The sequence below is a fragment of the Arvicanthis niloticus genome, chromosome 6 (genome assembly GCF_011762505.2).
Source record: "Arvicanthis niloticus isolate mArvNil1 chromosome 6, mArvNil1.pat.X, whole genome shotgun sequence".
Lineage (NCBI taxonomy): Eukaryota > Metazoa > Chordata > Mammalia > Rodentia > Muridae > Arvicanthis > Arvicanthis niloticus.
This window is the reverse complement of record NC_047663.1, coordinates 95681546-95707982: the sequence shown is the minus strand read 5'-3', so window position 1 is coordinate 95707982 and position 26437 is coordinate 95681546. Positions and strand designations below refer to the sequence as shown.

Genomic DNA, 26437 nt, shown 5'->3' with positions numbered 1-26437 from the left:
ATCAGATAGAAAACTCAAATGATCTCCACCAGGTCAGTATTATTTGGCTAATTCAAATTCATTATACTATTAAGGAGATTCAAGACCTTTCGGGACAATGTCCTAGAAGAGCAATCAGTCTGCATTAGATCCTCCACCACATTGTTGCCAGTCAGCTTTAGACCTTTTGGCGATATGATCCACTAATGTGTTTCAGATCCATTGATTCATCCCAGAAAGGCACCATTTAAAACTCAGAAGTCACCAAATGAACTTTCCATTAAGTTTGGGATACGATGGTCACAGCCCATTTGACTTTTATGAACTAGAAAATGCGATGTCGGCCACAATGGCCTTCTATTAGGGGAAACCATGCGTTTAGCCATGTAGCAAAATACTGTAGTCAATTATGTGAACACACACCTATTTTACACATGGCTGGCTCTGCCTTTAAATTATTAAGGATGTGCATTTAGCTTGTTTTAAGGAGTATTTACTCCCAAGAAAGAGATGAGCGATAAGACCTTGTTCAAAAAAAAAATAAATGAATATTTTTCATTTCTATTAAATACTTTTTCAATAAGAAAATGGAATTGAGCTGAGAAACGTTTTTGGCTGTTTATTTTTTTTAACTGCAGAAAAAGAGAAAACACGTGATCTATTTGCTTTTTTGTAAATGAAAGAAAAGTGTGCATTATAGCAAGGAGGGCGAGAAAGTCCCTAATCAGAAACAGTTTGAAATTCATCTGCTGGGCCCGGAAACCTAATGATAATATGAAATGAAGATGACAATGGAGATGGGAAAGCTATTTAGATAAGGTGGAGTTTCCCTTTTCTGAAGTTCATCTTGATGTGCCGTTCTATCAACATCATTTTCTCTCAATATACTTATGTTTATATGAGTATTATGCTTAAGCCAGACTATATTAATACTCGACTCATTAATATTCTATATTTCAGCGAGCATATACTGTCATTCCAAATATAATACCAGCCAGCTGCAAGCAACCTTGGTTGCTGCCTCTACCAGCTTTCAAACTGTTACACATTTTGCTTGCGTCTCTCACTGTAACACACTGTATGAAAGCATAGAATGTTGGAAATTATCTGACCCAAATCTCTCCTCTTCAGAAAATGAATTAACCTCTATGGTGTGAGCTAACATGCTCAAGGTCACACAAGTGATATGTCCAAGGTCGTGGGGTTCCCACACAGCTCATCACAAACACATCTCTCTCTGTTTCATCTCTTAAAAAGAATCTTCCTCTGTGGGCTCCTCTGATAAAGGGATAGACAGAACTTGGACTGCTCCAGACACATTTACAGCTCAGGCCAACCTACAATGCCTTCTTGCTGGAATCCATCTCCTCAAGTCTTGTTAATGCTTTCCATTTTTTAATTTATCCAAATCAGCTTCCTCCCTCTTCCTGAACATTTTCATTCTTTTGCCCTCTCCTTAACCCTTATATTCCCATAAATCATTCTGACTGAAACGGGATGATTTTGGTTTCCTCACACTAGCAATATCTGCTCTTATCTTTGCACAGAATAGACCAGAATGAGTATATTAGTTAATTGGAACTAGGGAGAGGTATAACAGAGGAATCCATTGTTGACTTACAGGAAACCAACATAGGTACATAGGATCCACAGACATGGAAGATACAGGATAGACAGGGTGAGGCAGAAGGTGTCTAAAAGGCATTCATGTTGGTAGATGGGAGAGCAGAATGGTGGCGTAAGAATGCCTTGTACAGCCACCAAAAGCTGTTTTAGGTTAAAAGCATAAATGAAGGTCACTCAAAGAGAAAAAATGGAATTTAAAGGCATGGAACCATGTATAGACCCTAGGACCTTAAAATATATTCATTTAATAGAAGTTCCCAAGATAAAACTTTGTGTTTGTCTAGAATCCATAACCTAGATACATATTGTTAACAAACAGATTTAAGGGGTAACCATGAAGAGTGAGTACAATGTGATCTTCATTTTTCCTCCACTCTGATATACTCAGTGTCAAAGAAAGCACATGGGAGATGTCTTTTAATTTATGTTGGAGGCTACTCGACACCGCCAGCTTGAAGCACGCAGTGGACACAGGGCAGACAGAGAACCTGGATACAGAAAATTCAGTAAAACATAGGAGAGAGTAAGAAACCAATGTCTCCATTTGTGAAGGTACAACAGGCTGGGGATAAGGATGAACCAGACATTATTAGCATGATATAGAAGCATCTCATCATGCCATTTGTAACACTTGTATTAAAAATAAATTGCCTGAATAAATTCCATTATTCTAAGAAATAGCACAAATAACTAACTGACAGCATCAGGAAAAAAAATGACACTAATAACGTAGATACTGTTAAAATTGGATGTTGTCTGTATTTCCAGTCAAAGATATAGTTAAGAAATGACTCAGACCAAAAGGCAGAGTCCATTCTTAAAGTCAGGGCCATGCATTCAAATTGAATCCTTTTAGAACAAGAAGCTGAGAAATTCTTGTTAACAATAGTCTGGATATATTGCAGACCCTGTCTTATGCAATGTGTTAAATGTTTCACAGAAACTGTTTGAATCAGCTGCAGAAACAAGAAAGATAGGTGTTACCTTTCTGATTTTATATATGCTGGAACTGAGACTTCACTACATTACTTGCTCTAAATAACTTGGACGATGTTCAAACAACTTGTGTATGTGCTTGTGTGCACCTGTGTGTATATGTACCTTGGAGATGCTCAATCCTGTGTGTTCATTTGTACGTGGGATGTGTGTGTGTGTTGCACATATGTAAATGTGTACAATGACGTACCTGTGCTCAAACATGCTGAAGACATAGAATGACATGTCTTTGTCTTTCATTTTCTACCCTATTGCTCTGAGACAGGGACTTTTTGAACCAGAAGCTAACCTTTTAGCAAGGCTGGATGACCAGTGAGCTCTTGTGGTCTCCCTATTTGTGCCACTCCACTCCACTTGACCTGACCCCACCCCTCATGCAGAAGTTATAGACACATACAGCCATACTTGTCATTTTTATATGACAGCTAGAATTTGAATTTGGGCCCTCGTATGTGAAAAGTGGGTGTTCTTACAAACTGAGCCATCTCCTCAGCTCTTCAATTGGTTCTTTTGACCTACCAAGATCCTGTTTCCCACATCAGAAGAGCTTCCTCCAGCCATGTGAAGGTTCATAAGCAGACCATGGCATCTACACTTAAAAAGGAAGCATATCTGGGGCACTGTGGAGATGATTCCGTTGGTGCTCAACATATGAACACACGAAGCTGAGTTCAATCTCCATCACCCATACAAAATGGCAGGCACATGCATGCGTAATCTCAGAACTGAAGAGACAGAGACAGGTGAATCCTTGAGGTTTACTGGTTGGCAGGCACAGCGTATTTGACAAAGTTCAAGCCAGAGTAAAACCCTGTCTCAAAAAAATAATAAGTAATTAAAATAGATAGTGCCTGAGGAACAACACCTGAGATTGTCCTCCTCCAGCCTTTGTGTGCAGGCATATACTTGGATTTGAGTACCTCCATGTGCATGGATGCATATTCAACACAGAGAGAGAGAGAGAGAGAGAGAGAGAGAGAGAGAGAGAGAGAGAGACAGAGAGAGACAGAGAGAGACAGAGAGAGACAGAGAGAGAGAGACATACACACAGAGACACACATGTGCACACACTCAGACACACATGCACACACACACACACCAGCACTCCTCTCTCCTGCCTGCCCACTCCCTGAACTCAGAAAGCTTAGAATCCATTTCACAAATTCTTGAAAATCTCCTCAGGGCATAAAGGAATTCCAAGTTCACAAAATAGGAAAAAAAAAAAAAAAAACACGTGTGTTCTGTTGACTTTCAGGAAACTTATGTTGAAAGTAGAACAAGCCAAGTAAGCAAGTCCAAATGAAGAGAGGGAAGCTGGAAAGGGATTGGTCCAGTATGCAAGATGCCAACTCTAAGCACTGCCAAACCAAGTGAAATCCATCACGGGGATATAGCTCTACAGTAAGTATGTGTTTCCTAAAGGAAAGCATGTTGTAGGATTAATACCTCTCTCAGGCAATCCATCACTCCTGGGCATTTTACTTTAGTGTATTTCAAAATTGTTTCTCTCTGACTGTACATCTGAAAGATTCAGTGGTGGAAAGAAACTGGCTTACATTCATGTGGACTTTCTAAAAAAGAAAAAAAAAAGACTTTCAAATGCTCAGAATTATTAAATCTTCAGAGAATGGGTTAGATTTGACTACAGATGAAGTTAAATTATTCAGATTATTATAAATTAAAAAATATTAAGATTGCTTTATTTGCTGCTAGAGTAGTCTTTAAAATATCAAGCACCATATCTGTTGGCTTTTACATACCCCCTGTGCTAGTTGGCTTTAGTTATCATTGACCTGACACAGCCTGAAGTCATCTGAAAACAAAAGCTACAAATAAGGAATTGCATAGATGTGATGTCTGTGGGAGGTCATCTTGATTATTGATTGATGAAGGTAGGCATACCCCACTGTGGGTAACAACACCCTCATGTTCTGGCAGTGTAAAGAAGCTAGCTAGGCATGTACCTATGTGAGACAGCAAGCATTCTCCTTCATGGTTTCTGCCAAACTTCTTGGCTGTGAGAGAATTCATTGGTCAGAGTTAATGCTCCGTAGACTAGCAAAAAGGCCTGGCTTCAAGTTCACAAATGAGTTCCTACCTGGCTTCTCTCAATGATAGATTGTGACGTGTAAGCTGGAATAAACCTTTTCTTCCCCAATGTTTCTTTTGCTCGTGGTGTTTGTCCTAGCGACAGAATGAAACTAGACCAGAAAGAAGTACAATGTATACCATATAAAACAGTTGGTATAGAGATGTAAACCACCATGACCGTTATCCTGAGGGTGAGGCACAAACAACTAGGGTTGGAAACACTTGTTTTATGCAAGGATGCTTCATACTGCCCTTGCCGATTGTAGAGCCACACATAAGCACAAGAACAATGTGGTATGCCCAAAGAAGAGACCCACACCCTGAAAGGGAGCCCAGGACTACTGACAACCATGGGAAAAAAGATTGGAAGAAAGTCATATGTGAACTGAGAGACATAAAGTAATGACCAATTACCAAATACAGATAGCAGAAGGGAGCAGGGTAGAGAAGGTGACAGCATTAGGATGTCATAAATGAGAGGTGAGTTGTGGCATGTGAGCTCCAGTTGTTGGTCCTGTAAATGGGAGCTCAAGGGTTTCAAGGACTCAGAGGTGGAGTAAATTGTATTACCAGACTTGGTCGTAACACTCATGATAATACATAGGGAAAGAAAACCAGGTTTTTTTTATTCATGGAAGATGGATCAGAGGTTAAAGGAAGGAGAAATACCCAGCAGATGGTGGCCACCAGAGCCTAGGTGAGAGGTGACTTTGTCAGGAAGAATGAAGAACAGCAGCCATGTGAGGTGGAAGGGTTAAGGCATGGCACCTCATAGGGTGTCTCATTGGGTATCTGAAGGCTATCAGCTAAGAGGATGGGGGATATGATGGTTTTCAATCACAACAAATGATAAGCTCCAGATGGGATACATAACATCAAGGTGGAGACATCCACTCAGCAGCTGGTTTACAGGAATGAATCTCTAGACTTCAACAGCTTATCCGTGTGATGGGTATATTACAATACCCACAAAGAAGCAATAGTTCAGAACCTCAGAGAGAAACTTCCTTCACCAGGAAAGACAGAAGAGAAGAACACTGATGACTCTCAGAAGATGAAGCACAAAGGGTCAATAACTGTGAAAGAAGTTCAATCTTATTAACCATCAGGAAATACAAATTCAAGCTTCATTGAGAATCCATCTTACCCTGATGAGCACAGCAACCAGCAGGAGGGCTGACGAGATGACTCAATGGGGAGAGATGATTGGCACCGTGATTGGTGACCCAAGTTTGATTCCTGAAACCCATGTAGTAAAGGTAGAAGACTAATTCACAAAAGTTGTCCTCTGACCTCTACATGTGAACACGCATACACATATACACATGCATGTGCACATATTATGCACACACATGTACTGCTGGGGAAGATGTTGGAGGACAAAAAACACTCATAGACTGCTGTAGGAATTTCAATGAATCTGCCCAATATGGAAATCATTATGGAGGGGCCCCAAAATACAAAATGAAAACTAGCGTGTGATCCAGTATGCACTCCAGAGTATATATGAAGCAGACTGAGTCAACATACTACAGAGATGCTTGCACACTCGTGTTTAGCACAGCCTGGCTCACAGTAGCCAAGAGAAGGAGCCAACCCACACACATATTAAGAGACAAACAGGCAAGGAAATCATAGCATATATACATGATGAGATTTTATTCACTCATAAATAAGAATAAATTTAGATCACTTCCAAGAAAATGGGTTTTGAAGATCATTTTGTTACATGAGATAAGAAAGACATGGAAAACTACCACGATTTTCTCTCATATGCAAAAATCCAGATTTTAGACATGCACATGCATACACATCACAGAAAGAGACCTTGGACAGAGAGACCATTTGGAAGAGGAGAACTAACAAGAATGGGGAGAGGTCAAATGGATGAACATGACCACAGGACGTGACTCATGTGAATCAATATGTCTTTATGAATCCCAGTACTTTCTATAATCAGTACATTCTATGAAAATAATTAGGCCCACAACAATGACTCCTTGGCATTTATTTGCTGCCAAGATTGAAGACCTGAATTCAGTCTTCAGCACACATATAATAAAAGGAGAAAATCAACTCTTCAAACCTGTGGAACTATTAGAGAACTTACCCACTATGAAAATCAGTATGGATGGACCTTAAAACATAAACACAATAGATAGATAGATAGATAGATAGATAGATAGATAGATACATACATACATACATACATACATACATACATACATACATACATACATATATACATACATACATAATACATTTTTTTTAAAAAAAATCAAGCAAGAAATGTTTTAAAGGACAAGCAGGTAGAAAGGAGATCTGAAGATCTGCAGACTCGGGTGAAGTAGAGCTTTGAAATGGAAGATGTATCTTTTATCAACAAATCCACTGAGGATGAAAAAAGTCCCTAAGAACTCCAAGGAATGGGCAGAGTTAAGAGGAATAAGGGTGAATGTAGGTTTTGGCAACTGAGAGCTAATGCAATAAAAAATACCTAACATTCCCTAAATGACCATTGTGTGCCCCAGACTTGGCCTACCTTGCTCTGGGTTTGTCTATGTTCTGAGGCAGCTCCTGTTTCTATCTTTGATTGGTAAAGGTTGCAGACAAGACTGGAAGAGTTACATGACTCTGGATATCTCAACCAGTCAATGGCTGTGACTATCCACACTCCTGATCTAACATCATCTCTTTCTCTACAGGCCAATTCCTTCTGTTCTTCTAAATAAACTGGTTTTAAGGTTATGAACATTAGGCTGAGTTAAATTTATTATCCTAAGAACCAGAACATCTGCCTGTCTCTCTGCAATGTTATCAGTGACAACACTAAGCAAATCTTCAGTCTCTTGGGACACTTACCAAAGCCAGATATGGATGAGTGGGTGGTATGAGTACAGTTCTTCACCCACATCACTTATTAGCATTGAGATCACTGAATCTACCAGAGAAAGAGAGATGAAACTCAAGGAAAGACATGATAAACTGCATCCATTACACATTTCTTTGTGGAGCAAAGATCTATATTACAAGTTTCTCAGAAACCAGATGAATGGAAGCTTTTCTCAGTATTAATTCTAGCCCACTGGGTTGAAGCTTTTAACTGAGCCTAGGAAGAATACGTCATCTAGAGATCACTCAGCCTCTCATGAAATATTAGAGGAAGTCCTGTATCTTCCATGAAGAAGTTCAAGCAAGGTGTTTCTTATTTATAACAATAAAACGATGCTTGCCGAAAGTCTTCAACACAGCAGGACCTTCTAATAATAGCAAAGTACACTATCTTATTTAATCATCCCATCACTGTAGAAAGGGTATCATCCTCATTCCCTACTAAAGATGACCAAAGTGACCACAGACTGTAGAGTGAATATCATGAATAACCCAGTTATTACATGGAAGAGTCAGGATATGATTGTAGGTTTCTTCTACCTTGTCTCTGAGATCCAAGTACCAGAGAGTTTCCTTAGCCCAGGAAAATGTTAAATAACCACACACATTAGAAATCCCAATTAATGAGAGGGAAAATGGTGAGCAGACCTGGGTACATGACAGAGAGGGAACAAAAATGAGGGACAAAGAGACATGGCACTGGAGAGAAAAGCAGACCAGTAGTGAGGGAAGAGAAGGAGAAATAACTGAAATAAAGATGAAAGGCAAATATGAATGTGTCACACCTCAGTTGATCCACACCCAGCTCCACCCATGACTTAAGACAACTTGGCTCAACATTGTTAAAAGAGTCCATTTACAGATAAAACAATGGGGTTACTTTCTACATAAAAGAACCAGTACTGAGATGTGCAGAGGGAAAAGCTCAGTTGAATGCGACTCACAGTCACAAGTCTACTTCAGTGTGTGTATGGTAAAGAGTGGGGTAGGGACAAAGAATTAGCAGTGACCAATACAGAGGAGAGAAGAGAGAAGAAGAGAGCAGACTCAACCAGTCCCCCAATTGTCTTGCAAGCACATCCTGGAGTAACATAGATGCCCAAGTCTGTGCTTCCTTATCTCAATATCTGCCCCCATGCCATTGTCTCTCGGGTGTGTGTAGAATTCCAAGTTTGAAACTAACTCTTTTAAATCTAACTTGCAAAAGCGGGTTTCTCCAGCTCTAAGGTTTAGAGGTTTCTGCTAAAGGGCCTACCAAAAAATTTCCAAAACTAAGGGTCATGATACTTGCCTTCTAGGAAAAAGTCTGCCATGAATTTCTGTAAGAAGATTTAAAAGTTACAACAACTCTCTGGTATGAAATTCAAGCTTGTTAAATAAGTCAAAATATTTGTTTGTATGTATGTGTCTATGCAGTATGCACATGTGTGCAGCTTGTGGGTGTGTTCACGAGTGTGTGCCCATGCACCAGTGTGCATTTGGTGGACAGAGGTGGAGCTCTAGTGTCTTCTTTCATTGTCCACCATTTTTAATGGAGGCAGCATCTCTTGTTGATCCCAGAACTTCAATCCCACCTGTCTAGTCTAGCAGCAGCCATGCCCCAATAATCCATCTTCAAGGGTTGCAAGCCCACCGAGTTTTTACATGCTGAAGTCCAAATTCCAGCTCTTGCATTTGCAAGAAGAGCATTTCACTTCTTGAGTCATCTCCAAAGTCTTTTGCTTGCCTATCTGCTTGGCTTTTTGTTTGCCATGAAGTAGTCTGACTCTGTAGCACAGGGTGGCCTGTAATTTATTGTAATTCTCCTACTTCAGCCTCCTGAGTACTGATATGATAGGTCTGAGTCAACATGTCCAGCAATAAATAAAAACATTTTTTTAAACCTCTAGGTCAACCTAAGAGGCTTGAGAAGTTGTATTTTGGATTGCCCAAACATTGTGCATGATTCTTGTTCCTTTTCTCTCATTTCTGTCAACTGCGTGCTTTCTGCTTACATTAACTTAATTCCTACCCAATAAAGTATGTGTTGTGAGGCATATATAACTTTTTTAATATATGCAATTATAAAGTGGGGCATTGGGAACATCATCTGCCATGACAAGCAACACTTCCTGTCACACATGTTATCTGCCACCCTTCAAATCTTAAAGCTCCAAGTCAAATGTGGCCTCACTTGCCAGTGAGAGTAAATCCTGTCCTTCCCCCTTCTCCAGCAATAGTCTCTACTGTATTCTATTGTCCTCAGAGGCCCTTAAAAATGAGAAGATAACTTGAAAAGCCAATGTACAGAATTTCCAGGGGAAGGAAGTGCCCCACTAAAGATGCGCCCAGCCTGTAGCCAAGTTCACCAATGGAGGTGACACAGGTTTAACTTAAGCTTGAATCGAATGAGAAAACACAGGCACATTATTCAACCCAACCCAGCTGTCTGTGTAGATGATGCTTCAGGACTGATTAATGGCAGGATGCAAAGAGGAGCCACACAGACCTTGGCTCTCAAGGTCAAAGGCACAGGCAGACAGAACCAGGAAGAGGCTAGGACAACACGCACTCTGCATTTAGCCTGCTGGCCTCAAGTGTTGGCTACAGCCCCGGTGTTGTCATTCCCCCTCAATTCCAGTCACACCACACACAAGATGGAAAGGCATATGGTGGCTTTCTCCCCACTCGGTGTAAACGCGAGCTCTAATTTAAGCTCCAAACCTTTGAGAATCCTTTGCCAGTGAGATAAAATATATAAGCCCTGAGAGTCTGAGCACCATATTTTTCTGCAATATGCCTTGTAGCACATGGTTCGATAATTTCAAGAGTGGTATCCAAGGCAAGGTACAGCTGAGAAGAGAGACTGGCAGGCGCATGCTCCCTCAGCCCTCAGTGGAACGCAGCACCAGGACTATTCACCGAAGGAGGCTGCAGAGAGAACACAATGCCGGCGGCTTCACATAGCCTCATTTCTACTTGACCTCAATCCTGGGGGGCAGGTCCTTTTAGTCATTCCATTTTCTGATTTTACTTTTTAGATCCTGTGTCAATTTTTATTTCTTTTTTCGCATTGTTTAAAATTTGCATTTTATTTATACTGTGTGTGTGCACTTGCATCCATTTGGTTTTTTTTTTTTTTTTTTTTTTTTTATTTCTCCATCTACATGCAGTACCTTAAGCATAGCTACTCTAAGACCCCACTCCTGCCTTATCTTACCCCTCTTCCTTCCCATTAGTCCCATTGGTTCCCAAAGATAGCTTTAATTCTATTTTCAAGTCATATATGTGTCTACATAAAATCTAGGACCCACAAATGAGAGAAAACAGATAGCATTTGTCCTTCTAAAATTGACTTAAAGTTCATTTAATATGATCATCTCTTATTGTATCCACTTTCCTGCAAACCACGTGACCGTGTTCTTCCTTAAGGCTGAAAATGATCTGCAGTGTGTGTACCACATTTTTCTTACCCACTCCTCTAGTGTCGGATACTTGTGTTGGCGCCATAATTTAGCTATTGATTTGCCCCATATTCTGAAAGAAGCCACTGAAGCTTGAGAAAAAATCAAGTAATTTGCTCCAGGTCAGCCAGTCTGATGCAGAAACCAAATTTCAAACATAAGCCACAAGACTTCAGAATTCACAGGAGCACAGTGTAGGGCACAGTGAGAAAGAGCAGCAAGACATCCACTATGTAGTTTGGTTCCTATGCTGGCGGGCAAAGCAGGGCTCCATGGTTTCAGGTGGAGTGCTAGTCAAGATACTCCTGGATGGAAAACAAGGTCACCTTTGGACTTTGACTCTTACTAGCTTAGAGCTCAAGGTCATTGAGACAAAGTGGATTTGCTCAAATGCCTGTCCTTCACCCCATTATTTTCTTGAACAAAGAATGTAAAGCACAAGCATTTAACCAATGCACATGTCAGTTCTGGGGCACAAAGAAAAAAGCAGATCTGTGCTCTAGACTTACTGTGTCTTCCACTTCCTCCTCTCCCTTGTCAGCAAAGAGTAATGAAAGCACACATACATATGCCAAGCCTAGAGAGCTTGGTTATCGGACTGGATGGGGTATGCTTGAATATGTTGCCTAGAAAGACAGTTGTCTCTTCACAGGGTCAGGAGGAGAGAAACAGAGTGTCTCTGTTGCCCAGCAGTAGAATGTATGGCCTCTTGGTATGAGACCTTTGACCCTACTTAGCTGGAGACAGAGAATCCTGGGGAGTGGGTGAGCTCAGAGTCAAAGTCAATCAAGCATTTTAATGTGGTGGTTTAAATAAGAATGGTCCCCATAGGCTCGTATATTTGAATATTTTCCTCACAGTTGATGAATCTGTTGGGGAAGGGTTAGGATTAAGAGGTGTGACTCCCAGGGTGGACTTCAAGATTTCAGATGCCCATGACATTCCAACTTAGATTTCTCTGCCTCCTGCTTTTGGATCAAGATGTGAAGGCTTAGCTACTGCTCCAGTGCCATGCCTGCCTGCCTACTGCCATGTTCCTTGTCATGGTGGTCATAGATTCTAACCCTCTGAAACTATGAGGACCAAATTAAATATTTTCTTTTACAAGTTGCCTTGGCCATGGTATTTTATTACAGCAATAGAAAAGTAACCAAGACACTTGCTTTTCCAGTTACTGCCCTGAGTACCAGATAATGTTTTACAATGCCTCCAATGAAGGCTGGAGAGGTGGCTCAGCGGTTAAGAGCATGCTCTTGTGGGGGACACAAATTTAATTCCCAGCACCCACTCAGGCAGCTCACAACTGCATATAATGCAGCTTCAGGGGAATCAAATGCCATATTCTGGCCTCCCTGTCAAATTGCATTCATGTGTACATACCTACTAGAAATATGCACATAAACATAATAAAAGTAAAATTATTCTTTTTAAAAATGTCCTATTATTGGGAAAGGTAGAAAAATCATCTCCCTGTATTTTGAGTTCTGCCAAATCTGGGCTACTTTCATCTCGTTTGGTAACCCTGACAGAAGCAGGTAGACAAATGACACTGTAGTCTTTAAGATAAGAGGACCACCCTACATGTCATCTGCTTGCTTAGAGGATTTCCTTATATCTCTCCATCAGAGACCCCAAATCACTCTTCTGCTGGTGGTGATAACCCAAACAATTTGGATCAACATGGGCTGGGAGAGCGGGGGATCTACTAGACCACTTTTCCCTGCTTTTCCCTGTGGGCAAATTCAAAAATAGACAAACAAGAGGAGGGAGAGAAGGAAGAGAGGATACAGCCTGGCTTAAGAGGAGGAGCTCCCTCCATTCACAGTCCTTGTCTACAGGCATTCACATGTGCCCTGAGGAGATCATTATTGAACTGCCCCACTCCTAAGCACCACAGAGGTTCTGCACACCCCACAAATGATTCAGGATACTAAGTCTGTTTTAGCATATGCACAAGGTGTTCTGTGCATAAAACCTTACACATCATGAGCTAAGTCACAGTCCCTGAAGTAGCTGAATGCATCTCTCCACGGCTACAGCAGATAACTCTACCATGATAACTTAGCTTATTCCAAGTTGGCAAAAGCAGACAATTGTGAACCATTACAGAGAGCCTTCTCAGTGTACCCAGGAAAGGGCACACAGTTTCCTGTTCTGAAGAGAAATGCACATACTCCATTCTGAGTTCCCCTGTGGGCATCATGGATCTACCTGTGCTGCTATCAGCTTCACACAGAAGGCTTGCTGTGGCTGGCTTTTGTAACCTCTTCTATGAAAGCATTCAGTATCACATCCATCTGAAAATTCTGGTAAATGAAACAATCACACAACAGCAGGTGGGAAATGGGACCATTCTGAGATTTAGGATGGCACTGGAGGTTGCGGAGGTCATTGCACACCACACAGAAGCCAGAAGATTCTCCGTAGCTGTGCCAAGGACCATCACAGGTTAGATAAATAAAGATGCTCAACTTCCACAAAACTGCTCTGATTCATTTTGCAATGTGCCGGTGGTGGGCTCCCTTTTGGCTACTCACATTTTCTCTCAACCTTCTTATGACAGGATATCCAATTGCTTTTTCAATCTAATAACGCCAGATGTGAACGCTTGGCTGAAAATGGTCTGTGTGTGCCTCCCGTCTCAGCATTGGGAGAGTTTGCCACACTTGGACTTGAATCTAAAGATAAGGGTTTTGCAGGAGCCCATAGTTCTTGTCCCATCCACTTCTACCTCACTGTTCGCATTGCTTCCAAGATCCCCTTTCATTCACAGTTTTAGAGTTTTTAATTTAATTCCCAAAGCTTGTAGTCTTCTGGTAGCTAGGAAATAAGGAGTTAGTTAGAAAATATAAATGGGGACAATATATATTGATCTTTATTTTGTTTTCCTCTCAGCTGAAGCTCTCTGGGATCATATGCCTTTTGCTTTCTCTGAAATAGACAATAACATCAGGGAAGCACTGCCAGCCAGGTTTATAAAGACAGCATTCTGTTGTTAGGCACAAGAGTCCTCTGCTAAAACTAAATCAATTGCAGCAGATACATTTCTGCTCAGTCTTTAATTGTCCCTTGGTCTTTTGGAGGAAAAAATTCTGATTCATATTAGAAAATAGAGAAGAGCATAAAAAGAAATCACTTCAGGTCTGTGTCCTTGAGATAAAGTTGGGAGGTACTCTGATAAAATTATCCATAAACATTATGTAAGCATATAGGAACATGTTTACAATATGAACATGTATAATACATACATGCCATTGCGTATGTGTGCGTTAAAAGGCTGTTATGAAAATAATGGGACTAGTTCAAATTAAATACATGCTCACACGAACCTGTATACATGCAAACTGTTAGTAGTAGAAATTCTAAGAGATGAATGAACCCAGGTGGAAAGGTGATGTCACTTCTGGTATATGCAGTGCAGCATTTACAATGTCGCTTCGGGCCTCCCCTCCCTCTGCTCAGTGTCTGTCTCCAAATTCACCATCCTATCCATGCAGTTGCCAAACATGGTGTTTTGCCTTGGCAAAGCTGAACGTACCTGCCTACATTCGTTTCTTCCTGGGACCGCCTGTATCTACACCTATAAACCAGTTCATGTGAACACTGCTTCCTTTCTGATTTCCTTGGATTCAGTTTCATTTCCTATCCTCTTCCCAAAGGATCCTCTGTAATGCCATAGTGTGTAACACCCAATTGTTCTATCAATTCTTAAGGTCCTACCACTTAACATCCCTACTCAGAAAGGACCTAGGACTCTCATATTTGCCTAACATCCCAGTCCTTCCCTCCTCTTCCCTCCACACTGGCCTTTTTTCCTATTTCTCAGTATGCCATTTTGAATATAGTCCTTTCTATTACACAGCCAAAGTCATCACCCATCTTTTCTTCTTCCTGCTCTCATTGTTAAAACCAGTTTATCTCTTCATTAAAACATCTCTAGTCATCCAAAGCTAAGGGGTATCTTCCTTGTGATCCTACAGGTGGGTGGTCCTCCTCCACTTTCTCCATCAAAACACAAGGCAAAGGATGGCAAGTGCTGTCTGATGGTAAACCTATCATACAGATGCTTCTCTTGTGCATCACTGCGCCTGCCAATCCTTCCTTCATCCAAAATTACTGGTATTCATAACCATGTCGCATGAGATCCAATCAGTATAGTTCAAATCTATCACCTGATATACCCTGGCACAAAATATTTCAATAGGTAGACAGACCATCAGAAATCCCAATAGCCTGTCAGAATCTCCAGCCAAGATGGTATAAGAATAGAGACTTATCCAGTTCTGCACACTGGCTTGATCCTGAACACATTGAAAATTCTGCAATGCTTATTAATGAGGAATAATCCTGAGTGCACAGGAGACCAGACGCTCTCCCACCAGCACTCACATAACCTCGACTGCTCTCATCCAGAAGTAATGTATAAGTGTTACCCCCAGACATAGCCATGGCATGGCGTGTTTCCTAAGGTCAAGCCTCTTTACAGTAGCTTACACTCCATCCATATGTATACTACACAATCCATACCAGTTTTGCTATCCACAACCCTACAAAAGTGTGGAACCAGTAACAACTCTGGTTTTATCTTGTTCTCCCAGTCTGCCAGTTCCTTCCATGCCATCAGTTCTACACTCAGTAGTTCATTGTGCTGGCTCCTCCTGAACAAAGTGTGTAATTTTCCAGACTTTCACAGACCATATTTTTCTCCCTCCTGATTCTACATTAAACAAACATCCCTGCCTGAAGAGTTCTCTTTCTTTCTTTCTTTCTTTCTTTCTTTCTTTCTTTTTTTCCAGTTTATATTCTCTCTTTCTTCAAACTCAGGCCAAGTTACCATTCAGGGAATATTATCTCTTAGTACCATACTTGACCTGATTTCAATTCTGTTGCTAAGCAGATGAAATATCCTCATGAAAAGCAACTTAAGGGAGAAAGGGCTAGTGACACTCCATCATGGTTGGGAAGTCAAGGCAGAAACTTGAAGCGACTAGCCACATCACATCCACAGTCATGAGGAGAGATGACTGAGGGCATACATGCACACTGTCTTCACTCTTATAAATTCTAGGTTCCAAGCCCAGAGAATGGTGCTGCCCAGGGTGGTCTGGGTCTTCTCATATCAATTAATGAAATCAAACTGATCACTCACAGACTTAGTGGGCCAATATTATCTAGGCAATCTCTCATTACTCCTCTCCTCTTAGGTGATTCTGTATCACGACAAGTTCACAATTAACACAAGTAATGCAATTAACTACCTTACTCCAACTCAGGGCTTAATCATCTTTTTGAATGTACTAGTATATGCACAAGTGACTTGTAGATTCACTATGGATAAATGACGAACTATAAAAAGCCCTGCATTACATTTGATTTCTCTGGTGTGGTTTTGCTCTGGTTATCTAGATTTCACAGGGCAGTAAAGGTGTTCAAAGGCAGTCATCTTAGAACAAATATTTTTCATTTTCTCTGGCTGATTCTCCTGCTTCCACAGCAAGGGATACACGACCATACAAGACACAAATAATATCACCACCACAATACAAGATTGACTTTGAGTCACAGCTACTTAGACCAGGAAGAAGACGTAGTGCTGCCTGTCTACAGCACTGAGAGGGATAATACAACCTGTCACTCTGCTCTGGAAAGGACCTGTCATACCCCCTATTCCTTAGCGTGTCAAGGACAGACTCAAAAGCTTCCCTGTCTTCTATTCCCTCATTCATCCACTCTACCATCCACATTTACTTCTTTTTAAAGAGTCAATGATTTATGTAAAATTATGTTTTAAAATCCAAAAGTAAGGATAAGTTTGCAGTCTTTCTCCAAGTTTTATTTCTCGTAAGAAAATAGACAAGAACAATTTATACCCAGAAATACACAGAGGTAAAATATTATCTTCTATGTGCATAATTTCGTGGCATTTTTTTAAATGCTCAGTGTAAATTATGCCATTTGTCTCCCAAGCCCTGCAAGCGCTATTTTGCTGCGAGCAAGGATGCAGCAGAGAGAAGATGGTAGGGATGGAAGAGTAGGGTTCCGGTTTGAATCCTGCTATTGAATACTCAAGTGGCCTTAACCTCTCTGAACTTCAGTTTCTTCATTGTCAAATGAAGATAATCAGCTTATTGTCAGTATTGAACCGCCTTGTGCCATGATAAGATCTCCTCCAGGGTGGGCGGGAGGGAAGCCTCTTTGGAAGGCATTCAGGAGGGAACAGAGGGAGAGAAATGATAGCAAATATAGACCCGTTTTATTTCAGAGCTTTGTGTAAGGGAGATCAGGGAAACTGAGCGGCAGATGGAGGGGAAGTGGAATAGCAGGAGGGTTTTTTTTTTTTTTTTAAGGCTGCATACATTACAGTGTGTGCACATGATGACGGGGGTGACACTGTCTATCAGAAGAGTTCTTAGTTTATATCTCCATTCCAGCCCTTTCCTTTGTCTTCCTGAGTCTTCTGGACACTTCCATGTGGGAGTCCAGTAGGCATCTCATGTGGGACATGCCCAAACACAAGCTCTCTCTCCTCTGTCCCCTCGCTTTCTTCCCCCTAAACACCTGCTCCCATTGCAAACCTCCTTGGATTTTCCAAATGTTGAGAATAATATCCCTGAAAGAAGCACATTGTCTTCTCTCTTTGGCACAGCACACAGCCATCCAGTCTCTGAGTACCTCATCTCCACATGTGGGATGACATCATCTCCACATGTAACATGACATCATCTCCACATATGACATGCCCTGGATATCCAGCCCCTTCTTACACATGTATACCTGAGTATATGTACATCATATCACCATATCATCTCTTACCTGTGTGGTTGCAATGCCCCAAACCAGGCTGGATTCCTGACTTCCATTTGCTTCAATTACACTCTCCACCAAATGGTTCAAGAGCATGTGCTATTCCACACTATCCCTGCACAGGGCACCTGCACATAGAGTATATTCCTCTTGCAAAGTTACACCCTAAATGCATGCCATCACTCTGAATGTTCTAAATGTCTAGTTCCAACTCTCTACCTGTGCTCTAAGGTCACATGGCACCAGGTACATCTGTCAGTATACCCACTGAAGACACATCAAACTTTCTATGAAGAAAACAAACAACCTACAGGATAGTAACCTGCCCTAGGCTGTCCCCTCTGGTCTTCCCAGGTACTCCATAAATGACAAAATAAGTAGTCAAGTATCACCCACTTATTTATTTTAGACACATCCCTTGACCTTTTCCCTGCACCAAGTGAGATATGCTACCCAATCTGTTGCATCCTACCCCTCCCTGGCTTTTCTTTTCTTCATGGTCATTTATTCTGTGTCATTTGGCATTCTCTACATATTTTGTACGTCTTAAGGGCAAAACCCAAACCCAGTAGAAAAGGAATCTCTTCCAAGAGACAATGTGGACATTTCTTTATGTTGTATTTTCAGCTGGAATTCAGTTAAGTACAAACTAAAATGATCAATACATTAAAAATATATAATGTGATGTTTCTGGGTCACGGTTCTTGTATCCTGTGCTGGTAAGTGGGTGTGAACATATTTCAAAGAAACCTCCCACTGCATGGTTAGTGGAACCTTGCTAACAGTCATACAATTAATCTGTAGTCATGCATTTTATTTTCACAATTAAACATTTCCCTTACAAATGAATCCTGTAGAAAATAGATTTATCTGTTTGAACAGTCACATTGAGGAACAACTTGGAAGTAATAGCATTAACTATAGGGCCCCAAATGTCCACAGAAAGCCAAAATATGCAGTGTGGTCTGCCTTCACTGTGAGAAATACTAGTTAATATATATTTAAAAATCATCCAGGTTGGAATGAATTGAAAGCACTCACATGCCTAATAGTAGAAAAAAAAAAAAAACAGTGAAGTAAACACTAGATCAATTCAATTCATCTTTAATTATTTTCCTAAGTGGCAATCAAAATAATCAGAATAAAATATGAAGACTACTTGTGTAAGGGAAAACAGAATTAAAAATGAGGGTCTATTATGCATTTCATTACTTAAACACATATCCATAAGAAAATAGCACACGCTAAAAGCAATCTTCTTAGGTTACTCAAATGAGTGATTTTCCTTTCTGAAGTAACTCTGAAATGAGGTATCGTGGATTAAGAAGTGACACTTTCTGGAAGTAGGAGAGGACAATGGTAAGTTCACTCAATTAGAAGCTGATAAATACTTGAAGTGTCTTTTATTTCCCCCAAAGGAAATTTTTTTATTGGATATTATATTTACATTTCAGATTTTATCCCCTTACCCCATTCCCCCCACCACCCAGGAACCCCCTATCCCATCCCCCTCCTCCTGCTTCTATGAGGATGTGCCCCACCTACCCCCCACTCCCACTTCCCCACCCTTGAATCCCCCCCCCCCAACTTGGTGTTCAGCCTTCATGAGACCAAGGATCTCCTCTCCCATAAAGTGTCTTTTCCTTGTGTATAAGATATGTGTTTGGAAGAGGGGCTTATGCTCATGAGTATGTAAGCATGCTCACACATGCAGGTGATAGAAGAGGTGGTCAGGGGCATGCACACATATGCAGGTGATGGAAGAGGTAGTCTGTGGGCATGCTCACACATGCAGGTGACAGAAGAGGCAGTGAGTGTCTTCCTCCACCACTCTTAGCCTTATTGCTTTGAGACAGGCTCTCTCACTGGAGCAGCAGTTCACTGTGATTACAGTGAGCTCCTGCTGACCACCTGTCACTGTTCCTCCAATGCTGGGATAATTACAGACACATGTGGCCATGCCAAGCTTTTAATGTTAGTGCATAGATTCAAATTTAGGTCCTCATGTTTGCAGAGCAAGTGTTGTTACCCACTGAGCATCCCTCAAGCACCGTGAATTTCTTATCTTACAAGAACTTGCTTAAAGGAAGACGTAGTTCATCACTCTGAGTCCTAATCTTCTCTGACACAGAATAAGCTTACAGTGTGGTCTTACAGCAGAGGAAGATGAGTGTGTTCTCCTTTCTAGACAGCCAGAGACCACACCCAGGGGATAGTATTCAGGGTGAATATACCCTCCTCAGTCAAGCCTTTCCAGAAAGCCAGATACTCCCAGAGGCAGTGCTATAATGCAATGGTGGCGAGGGTGTGTAAGCACTCATGAATGCTCTACAACACTAACGTCCCTGACATTGCTTTAAACTAATGAAGTATAATAAACATTTGATATCAGAGAAAATACATAGAAGAAAAACAGAACAACAAAAAATTATTAGCAACATCCCAGAACCGCAGAGAATAAGGCATGAAGATTATGAGTTGGAGACTAGCCCGCTCCATATAATGAGATTCTGTCTGAAGACAAAGTGAATAAACTTAGCTGGGGAGAAAGTACATCTTTCATGCAGGACTTGAGTTTGATCTCCAGAATCTAGGTGAAAACAAGTAAAAAGTGGTGTGCCATGCATCTGTAACTCCAGAGTTGTCGAAGTGGAGACAAGTGGCTGCCTAGGGCTGGCTAACAATCCAGATCAGCCTATTCAGAGATGCTTGAAGCCAGTGAAGCAAGATGGATGGCATCTGAGAAATAATACCAAAGTGGTACACACACACACACACAGAGAGAGAGAGAGAGAGAGAGAGAGAGAGAGAGAGAGAGAGAGAGAGAGAGAGACAGAGAGAGACAGAGAGAGACAGAGAGACAGAGAGAGAGACAGAGAGAGAGACAGAGACACAGAGACACATGCACGTCAGCAGTGCATGCACATGCACTTGCACATGTGTGTGTGTGCGTGCACACACAAACACATACACGCACAGAGACAGAGACAGAGACAGACAAATAAATAGTAATAACACTAGGAAAATTTAGTGAAAACGAAGTAGTGCTGGTGTCCAGGCTAGACTGACATGCACTATGATGGCGAGAGTATTCACAGGGATATACAATCTCCTAAGAAACAAGAAAAGGCTGTAGGGAATTATGTAGATTAGAGTCAGCCCCTGAGCGTATCCATGAAGGACTGTCATGCTTAGGTTAATTGATGAGGGACTAGCCCTAATTATGGACAGGACCATTCCATGGGTGGGAATCCTGGGCTACATACAATGGAGAAAAGGAGCTGGGCACTAACATTCTCCTCTCCCTTCCCCCTAACTGTGGACATACCGAGACCAGCAACTTCAAGGGCCTGGCTCCTTGATTTCACCATGATGGATAATACACTTAACTTCTGAGCCTGAATAAACCCTCTCTCCCTTAAGTTGCTTTGGTGAGAATATTTTAAGATAGACACTGAGCAACAGACCACAGCATCTAACCCAAAGAGCCCAAGTCAGTGTGGTGAAGAAATTTGCTGGGATTAGCTCTCTGCAGATGGTCTGTGTCCACTGTTCAAGAGGGGTGATCCTGGGCTCAGGTCACAGCATGTATATGCAGTCCGTAGCCGATATCCATTCTTCAGAGGGCTAAGCCTGCTTCAGAGAACAAAAGGCTACAGCACAGGCACAGCAAACATGTAGCTGCATGAGAGAAACTGCAGACAGTAGCCTCTCAGAAAGGAAGGGAATCAAGCCATCAAAATACCTATCCTGGAGAAAACTCTTACATCATACACTACTAGCACGGTCAGCTTTGAATAGCTGATAGAACACACAACCCCTTTATCCCTTGACAATTGCTCTAAAGGCCCCTCAGGAGAGCTGGATTCCTAGACTTCCTATGGACTCTAGTCTTCTGCATTAAGATGTGCTTCCTCCATCAGCAGCGGCATCCGTATACCTCCCAAGCTGGACATGCACAGGTCTCCAGCCATCTGCAGGGCAATATACCCATATTGCTTCAGTCCTCCTCATTGCAGGCAATGCATTCTCTAGGAAACGCTTCATTTAGTGTTTCATTCTTTCTATGGGACGACCATTAACTCTAGGCTCAGAGGGCTACTGAGGACAAGAATGCAGATGTGTACCTTCTTTTCCTTTTCTCACAAGGTGAAAATGAGTGGCCGCTGCTAAGGAGATCAGTTAAGGTTAGCTTGGGCACTTACATAAGAAAGCACAGGTGTAGCAAGGTTCGGGGCTACATAAGAAGCAAGATCTGATAACCTTATATCACTCTGGCCTAGTGACTCAGCAACAGGACCCCAAACAAGGGAAGTTGAAATAAGTGGAGTATACTGATGTTAAACACATGTTGCGGGAGGCTGTGGTATTGCTCCCACTTAGTATGAGCCAGACTCAGGGATAGATCCTTAACCTTGCTGATAATAAAAGGCCTCTCCTTCAGCAAGCCATCAGTGAGGAGAATTCTAAACATCTCTGGAAAAACAGCAAACAAAGCAGAGTCCAGATACAGGCAGCAGATGCTAACAAGACTAAGTGACCTTCGTCATTAAGGACAAGGTCACAGCCGGGCTGCTCTGCAGACTTTAATGGCCCTCAACAAACAATCATCACAGTTGCCTTTCTATTTGTAAGGGGCGATCATCATCTTTGGGGGTGAAAACTAAGATCTGTTTTCATGTCTCAAAACCAGTGTGAATTTAAGGTTATAAAATGTTAAAAATCAGGAAGTATCGAAAATGCTAAATGGCTCCATCTTCAGGATAAATGCATAAAGACTCTTATCTGTAAAGACAGTTCTTCCTCTTCCTCTTCCTCTTCTTCTTCCTCCTCTCCTCCTCCTCTTCTTCCTCTTCCTCTTCTTCCTTCTTCTTTTTCTTCTATTTTTATTTTTGTTTTGATTCCCACCCAAATTTGGGATCTATTTCAAGCCCAGCCTGAATTAGATAGATATGGCTGTGGTCGTGAATGCCCATGGAGCTCCAGCTACCAAGTATGAAGAATAGATGATGCCTGTGAACAGTGTCCATGGTGAGTCTGAGAGCATCTAAAGATATGCTCGGGTGAGCATCCTCATGAGACAAACCCTCCTAACATGCAACAACAACCCAGGTTGTAAAGGGAGCTCCTATCCAAAGACACCTGTCCGCTCCCTTCACATACACACCCTCTCGTTCTAGCATCTTTATATTTTACTGAGATGGCAGTCACAGGCATGAGTTTCGGTTGCTTCTTTGTATAGAAAGAGAAACAAAATCTGCAACGACTCTCCTCCATTATTTTTTTAAATACAGTCCTTGAACTGATATGGAACTACTATACATGTCTATCCATGTGGTGTTTTAAGAAGGATAAAAAGAAAAGGACAGGGGCTATAAAGATGGCTCAGTTGGAAACGTATATGCTCCTGAGATCCTACTGCTGATAAAACAGAGCCAGGTAGGTCCGAAGGCTCATGGCCAGCCAGTCTAGGTGAATTAGTAAACTCGAGGTACACAGAGAGATCCTGTCTCAACAAACAAGATGGAAAGTAACTGAAGACAACACTTGACACTGACTTCTGCTCTCCCTACACTCTGGAGCACATGTGTCTACTACTACCCACACATAATAAACACGTGCACATGTGAACACGCACAGGCATACATATGCACACACATGCAGACACGTATATGAACACAAATAAAAAACATTCCCTTGATTCCAAAATCACAAACTAATAGACAGACTGATCTGAAAACTACCAATAAAAGATAAGCTGAGATGTAGGTAAACAAGAAGAGGGGGATTGCAGATTTGAACGAGAGCAACTGAATGAGAGTGATGAACAAAGACAGGGATAAAGAGCTATTCTGGTTTTAGAAAATACATAATTTGGGCCTAGGGCTGTAGGTCAAACAAACACTTGCTAGAGTGTTTGTTTGGTATGCACAAAGTCCTGGACTCATCCCAGTTTTGCTCAGACTGAGATCATGGTGATTATAGGTCTGTAGACTCAGCACTTGAAAGGAGAAAGAAGGAGGAGCAGAAATTGAAGGAGATCTTTAGCCACACAGTTAATCCAAGTGCAGTCTGTACCGTATGAAACCCTAACTCATAAGAAAAGGAAAGGAAGACGAGTAAGAGGAGGAGGAGCAGGAGGAAGAGGAGAAGCAGGAGGAGCAGGAGGAAGAAGAGGAAGAGGTGAAGGAGGAACAAGAGGGAGAGGAGGAAAAGCAGGAAGAAGAGGAGGGGCAGGAAGAAGTAAAGGAGGAGCAAGAGAAAGACAAGGAGGAGGAGGAGGAAGAGAGGAGGAGCAGAAAAAAGAGGAGTAGGGGCAGGAGGAAGAGGAGGGGGAGAGGAGGAAGAGGAAAAACATGAGGAAGAGGAGGAGGATACACAATACAACCACTTCTTAGGAAAACAGAAATGCTGAGATTCCATTATTTACTTTCATAACAAAGAAAGGAAATCTTCACTTGGTAAAATTTCTAAATAATTTGAAATTCTCATAAGCGTTCAGATCATTACAGACATTGAATTCTTTTCAACTACTGAGATAAGCAGGTGGGTACAAAAAGAAGCTGGTACCTCCACACACACTGGACAATCACCACCATTTTGTCAACATAAACATCAAAGTCCCAATAAAACCGTATGCACTGGTTGCTAGAGACACCACAGTGGAGAAAATGTACACATTCCCCATTCCCGTGCCAGTGACTGCCAGTGTGGTTGCTGCTGGGAACAGCTTCATATGTAAGCAGGGGCTACCTACGTGTGAACATGAGCCAGCTAACAGGACTCTATCCTTATTAATTAAGAAAATTAAATGCATGTTTATCTGGTTCCAACTTGTCATTGATGCAACATCTTGAACAAATTGCAAAAGGAAAAAAAAAAGTAATCTAAGAATTTTCATGAGCAAACAGTAACAGTGCTGCTGCCCGCCATCATGACCGACACTCACTGAGCACATTCCATGGTTAGATGGCTGGCTTTTGCTCTACGTACCTGCCACTGCTGATTTTCTCACAGGATTCTCTGAGGTTAGAGACCATGATCTCTCTTGCAGGATTCACATACAGGAAACAGAGGAGAAGATGTATACAGTGCTCCATCAAGGAGACAGTTGGAAATCTGAGCAAGATTTTGTGTGCAAGGGAATGTGTGTGAGCATGTGCATGCATATGGAGGCCAGGGGTTAGTCTCAGACTACATACGTCGGCTTGTTTACTGAAACAGGTTTTCTCTTGCTAGGAGCTCACTGGGCTGCGCTAAGTTATCTGCCCACGGATCTTACTGCCTCTACCTAGCCAGATATAGGATTACAAGAATGGGCCCCCACACCCAACTGCTGGCGGGGGGGGGGGGGTGTGAAGCACTCAGGTATACATGCTCACACAGCTGGCCTGAGCCAGACTTTAATTTAGAAGCTGACCCTTCACCTAGAAACTACTATTTCTCCACTGAGCCTTTTCATCTGGCTTACCAGGGAAGCTTTAGAAAAAAAAAAAAAAAATCCACTAAACATTAGGACCCCTCTCCAACCCAGACAAGTCAGAATTTCTGTGAAGAAGGGCAAATATCGGTTTTCTGAATTATCCCACAGAGTTTTAATGCGAATCCAAGGCTCCAAAGCTCTGATAGATCTGTTCTTTCTCCCTGGTGTGTAATGGTTCAAATCTGTCTCCCTATGTGTCCTCTTTACAGAATCAAGAGAGTGCTTCCAAAGGCCTGGTGCTGAGTGTGGGGCCCACGGGTTGTCAGCCTCATGGGAAGAGCTATTGAATGAACCTCTGTATTTTATTCAACACCCCAAAAGCTTCTGAAACTCTCGTTCTCTCCTCTAGCATGTCATAGAAAGGAGGACACTCCAGTGTCTGGAGCTATCAGCAGATGCTGCCAAAATCAGAGCAGCAAGCACCACCACATCATGTTCAGCATTCCTTCCTCTCAGAAAGCCCACCCACCTCATTTTCTCTCAAAGTCCAACACACTTGGGATCATGTAGGTGAGACAAAGCCAGATTTCTCTCTCTTCTCCAGACTCCCTCGGAACCCATAGTGTCAAGACCCTAATGCATTCTATCCATCTCTAGGAGAAATGTTTCCAGTATTTATGCCTTGGGAGCCAGTAACTCAGAATTCCTATTAGCATCTTCTGGAGACAATGTGTTTCCAGGGTACATATTTTGAGAAATATTAATTCAAAAGAGATCATCTTGTTTTCTACTCACTTGTGTGTCTTCTCAACCCCTCCTTCCATAGATTCGGACCCTTTGCTCATGGACAGTAGTCATCAGACTGTGTGACACTCCAGAAAGCCTTTATTATGTGTTCATTTGTGTGGTACACAGGTGGAAGCCAGAAAACCACCTTTAATGCCTTCCTTAGTTACTCTACCATGTAGTTTTTAGACTGAGTCCTTCACTGAGCCTGGATCTTGCTGATCTTACTAAACTACCTGTCTAGTGAGCCCCTCTTGTCTCTAGCCACTAGCTCTATGGTAAAAAGGTCTGTGTCACCTTTCCTAATGTTTTATGAGGATGCTGGTATCTGAACATGTGTGTGCAGGAAGCACTTTAACCACTGATCCATCTCCCTAACCCCTGCCCCCAAATTTTC

The 26437-nt window shown here is 41.8% G+C and overlaps 1 protein-coding gene across 19 annotated transcripts in view; it reads right to left on the bottom strand.

Annotated features, from left to right (window-relative positions):
- Rbfox1 (RNA binding fox-1 homolog 1) overlaps positions 1 to 26437 on the bottom strand; it is a 2075913-nt gene that overhangs the window by 1346035 nt on the left and 703441 nt on the right. The gene's annotated exons all lie outside the window — the stretch shown is intronic.